We start from the raw sequence: 4,958 nt of genomic DNA on the forward strand, positions 1-4,958 counted from the left end.
TAAGAGAAAATGAGAAGAGGGGGGAAAAAAGGGGGTAACCAAAAGGACCCCGGGGCTTTTGAACGGTGCAAATAGATAATCAGACAAAATTTGATTATAAAATTAGAAAATATAATTTATTACACAAATAATTAGTATGCCATAAATACAATAAATTTGAAATACATCTCGATTAAATACGTGATATCAAGACGAAGCATTGTTTAAGTCAGCTCTACATGTTTCACTCCGACGAGTTTCTTTAGGAGCTTTCAGACATACAATGCTAAATATCAGAAGAAAAAACAACAAGACATATAATTAAATGACTGTTGAAAACAATCATTTATATATCAATACATTTTGGCAAATAATGTCAAAAAAGGGAAAAGAAAAATATTGATCATGAATACATCAGTTATTGTAGATAATGCATGCTCAAGGATCTCAACTATATATAAACAGGGGCCAAAAATAATAATATTTACTTACCAAAGAGGTAAAACAGCAAAAGACAGCAGACCATACAGGAAGGAACCAGAGTCCTCAGGGAAAAACAGAATAGTTCAGGAGAACCACAGCAGGATTTTAAGCCATTGATAGAATTAATCTGAAAAATCAGGAAAGCACATGTGGAAACACATATGCAAACTACTCTCAGTTGTATTGTGCAACAATGGGTAAAGAGAATATACACTCCAAAAACTTGTTATAATGGACAATATATATAATATATATACCTGTCAATAGTAAGCAAAAATGCCTATTGTCAGTAGAGACAGTCTAATGTTTGCCATAGATGTGGATTGAAAGAGGATAAAGGGGAAGGAAGACACTCTCACAGCCCCTCAAATAACCTGATCAAAAAGCGGCATCCGCTCTGTTAAGAAAAAAGGGGAGAAATAAAAAAGTATATTATAAGTAAATAGGGATAGTTCAGTGCCAAAAAATGCACAGAACAAACAAATCCCTAATGCTCACAGTGTGTAAGCACAAAGCCAAAAAGCTTGTAAGGTAAATACCTGATTAGGACAAATTCCAAAGATGAAAAGGCAGAGCCACCTAGATAGCTGTGCAAACAGCAGCCTTTCCTTGCATTAATTAGGTCTGGTCTCAGCTGAAGCGCCTAACACAGCGCTTGGGCTTTAAATCTGCCACCACGGCGATGATTGACCAATCAAAACGCCGCGGTGCAGACACGTGACCTGGGCGTCAGCAGAAGGAAAACAATCCACCCAGCTGACAAGCTCAGCTGATCCCAATGTAGCCAAAAGTAATGACAGCACACATGAGACCAAGGAAAAGGTCTCTGTGGGCGGTCCAAAAACGATCGGCGCCATTTTGGAGGCTGGAAAGGTTTCCAGTACAAGATAGCTGGAAGGCAAATGGAATAGACAGCGCGGAAGCGCTGAAAAAAACACAAAACTCAAACTGGGAATGGATGTGCTGGCGTAATTGGTCTAAAAGAAAGGGATCTGAGGGGAAACAATAATGAAAGGGGAGTGATAAACCCTCTTAACCCCTGCAGCTCCCTACGTGTCCGTATGGCTCTCCTGAATCCATCCTGCGCCCAGAGGCATGAGGGAAAAACATTCCTTGGTGTGCCGTCATTATGAATAGAAGTAATACAATGAAAATAAAAATAAATATAAATAATAAAACAGTATGATATATTGTTACTACTTGAAAGTAGAAAAAGCAAGTTGTTTTGACATATAGTGTTCTTAATTGATATTTGTAAATAGCACTCTGTTTTATGAGATCCATGAGCAAGCAGATCCAACAATCATTAAACACAAAGTTTTATTTGGAGAGACAATCCATACATAATTTCATAAGAAGTTACAGTATGATAAACATACAGTGATTATTACATCTGGAAATATCCTAAGTGATTTTTGGATTTCAATAAAAAGAAAAAGAAGAAGAAAAACAGAAAACAAAAAACAAAATAAATAAATAAAATGAAAATAAAATAAAATAAAATAAAAATAAAAATAAAAATAAAATGAAGAAAAAGAAATTAATTGTAATTAATAAGTAGATGAGAAATAAATAAAAATAAATATAAAGAGAAAATGAAATTTTATAGAAGATACATATGAGTATCAATATACAATGATGTTGATAAATATTGCTATGAAATCAGAAACATATATATATATGTGATATATGAATTGTGAATTTTAACAATAATGATATAATAGAAGTGAAAATGAAAGACAGCCCTATAAGAAAGGCTTGAAGCTCAAAGCTTCATTTAACCCTGGAGCAATCAAAGCGGACAAAGAGTAAATCCACTTTACCTCCCTTTGGAGCAGTATTTTATCATAGTCGCCCCCTCTCTCACCGGGGGTGATGTATTCCAAGGCAGAGAATTTCATTTTATGACTGTTGAATTGGTGGTGAATGCCTGAGTGGCGGCTTATCGGGGTTTCCATCTTTTTCTTAGCAATCAAGGTAACATGGTCCCTGATCCTATGAAAAAATGGACGCTTGGTTTTTCCCACGTAAAAAGCCCCACATTCGCATTGCATCAAATATACTATGCCAATAGATTGGCATGTTACGGAGAAAGTGGGTTTCAATATTTGTCCATTTGGAAGATTCACGGTGGTGGAAGCGTGAATGTAGCAACAAAATGGGCATTTGTGGCATGGTCTAGAGCCCCTGGGTCCACACAGGCGTGTATTACCTAAGGAAAAATGGCTGCGGACCAGCCGGTCCCGCAGCGATCTAGATTTCCTAAAGGTAATCTGTGGATAGTCCTGTAAATGTCTAGACACAGCTTCATCGCTGAGTAAAAGACACCAATATTTCTGAAGGATGGAACGCACCTTCTGGTGGTGGCCAGAAAAGCGTGTGATCAATCGTATGCCCGGATCGGGTTTGGAAGTTTTTTGGTCATGGAGCAAGGAACTTCTTTTGTTTTGCTTTGCCCTGAGGTATGCCTTTTTGAGGCCCTTTTTGCTATATCCTCTCTCTTGGAATCTGGTTTGCAATAACTTTGCCTCATGCTCAAAGTTAGATTCAGTACTACAATTGCGACGTAGTCGCAAATATTGTCCATAAGGAATATTAGAGATAAGAGATCTCGGATGTGAGCTAGAGGCATGCAAAAGTGCATTGCCTGCCGATGGTTTACGGAATAAGGATGTCTCAATCATTCCTACATTGTCTATTGAAATCTGAATGTCTAAAAACGTTATAGACAGTTGGCTCATCTCAGAGGTAAACTTAAGATTATATTCATTGCTCTCCAAACTTTTCAAGAAGGATAAAAGATCAACCTTGGGGCCCGTCCAAATGAAAAAAACATCGTCTATAAAACGACGCCACAGGGGGATGTGCTCAAAAAATGAATGCACATCATCCGTGCGTAGCAAATTTTGCTCCCACCCCCCCCAAGTACAAGTTCGCGTAGGAAGGGGCGCACTTAGTCCCCATAGCTACACCTTGCACTTGGAGGTAGTGGGAGCCATCAAAAAGAAAAATATTATTGGATAAGATAAAGTCCAACAAATCCAAAATGAATTTATTGTATGCCGGGGAAGCTTCGGAATTTTCCAAGATGAAGCCCTCTATAACCCTCAACCCCAATGAATGGGGGATGGAGTTGTAGAGGGCCTCCACATCCAAGGCTACCAACCACGAATCCTTGGGGATATTAATCCCATCCAATGTTTTCAGAAGATCGGTAGTATCCTGTAAATGCGAAGCCAGATTTTCAACCCAAGGACGAAGATACTCGTCGATTAGTTGACTGGCTTTTTCAGTTAAGGATCCGTTACCCGAAACAATCGGTCTGCCCGGTGGATTAGTCGAATTTTTGTGAATTTTGGGCAACGCATACAGCGTCGGTGTCCTAGGATGCATCACATTAAAAAATTCCCATGTAGATTTCACAATGAGGCCCTGATGATAAGCTGAATTGATTAGGTTTTGGTATTGCAATATGGTATTTCTAAGATGTGTCTCACTTACTTTTTTATACCAATCTTTGTTATTTAAGATTTGATATACCATCAATTTATAGCTTGATTTATCTTGAATGACAATATTGCCGCCTTTGTCAGAAGGCTTTATGACAATTGTGTCATTGGTCTGTAAGGAGCTGAGAGCAGATTTTTGTGTCTCCGATAAATTCGAGTGGGGCATATGGGACCAGTTTGTTCTACTGATTTCCTTTGTTACCTGATTTGTGAAAGCCCATATACTGGGGTTTCCTTGCAATGTAGGGAACATTTTGGACTTTGGTTTGTAGTCCCTAGGTTTGGAAATTGGGACATGTGTTGTTACCAAGGCATCGGATAGAGAAGCAGGGAGGGTGGATGCATCAAGGAGAACCGCCTCCATTAGGTCGGTCTCATCGATGCCTCCCTCCTCCCAAAGTTCTGTAAGCTCCTCAAGAGCTTTGATATCTTTTAGAGTCATTTCTTCCCAGATGGGGTTTTCAAAATTGGTTGATGCAACTGACGGTTTGGGTTTGTCAAAGAGTACTTTTAACATTAATCTACGAGAAAATAAATGTATATCCTTAATTAAATCAAAGGTATCCGTATTCTGTACAGGACAAAATGTCAGACCTAGGTTTAAAACATCAATTTGTTCAGTGGATAGATGGGTTGAGGATAAATTTACTATTTGGAAACCCCCCAATGTGGTTTGAACAGTATCTGATGATTTAGAAGTGATTTTTTGTCGTCCGTCACTGGCTGGGTGAGAGCCCGTGCAGGACGAAAATCCAACTCTGTAGAGTTGCTTTGAGAGGTGCCTACCGTAGGAGTTTTTAATGCACTGAACATATTATTGACCATACCACTCGCTGGTTCCGATAAAGTCAATGCGTTTGCTGAAGATGCTTTCGCAGCTTGTGCTCGCGTGTTGACCGTGGTCCTTGTTGATGATCTCGAGGAATTACCTCTCATGTTTCCTCTGTTTGATTTTGGTTGGAAAAAGCCGTGAGTTTTCACATTCGG

The 4,958-nt window shown here is 38.9% G+C and overlaps 1 long non-coding RNA gene across 2 annotated transcripts; it reads right to left on the minus strand.

The window, feature by feature from the left end:
* Nucleotides 1–249: 249 nt before the first annotated feature.
* On the minus strand, nt 250–762 carry LOC120939605. 2 transcript variants are annotated; one of them, XR_005749303.1, is made up of 3 exons: nt 720–762; nt 472–589; nt 250–265 (listed from the first exon to the last, which is right to left on the minus strand). It is a non-coding gene; the product is annotated as an uncharacterized LOC120939605 (long non-coding RNA). The 2 variants fall into 2 exon arrangements; XR_005749304.1 differs by having other exon boundaries at nt 472–630; nt 720–761.
* Between the last annotated feature and the right edge of the window lie 4,196 nt (nt 763–4,958).

Source organism: Rana temporaria, chromosome 5 (assembly GCF_905171775.1).
Source record: "Rana temporaria chromosome 5, aRanTem1.1, whole genome shotgun sequence".
NCBI classification, from domain to species: Eukaryota; Metazoa; Chordata; class Amphibia; order Anura; family Ranidae; genus Rana; species Rana temporaria.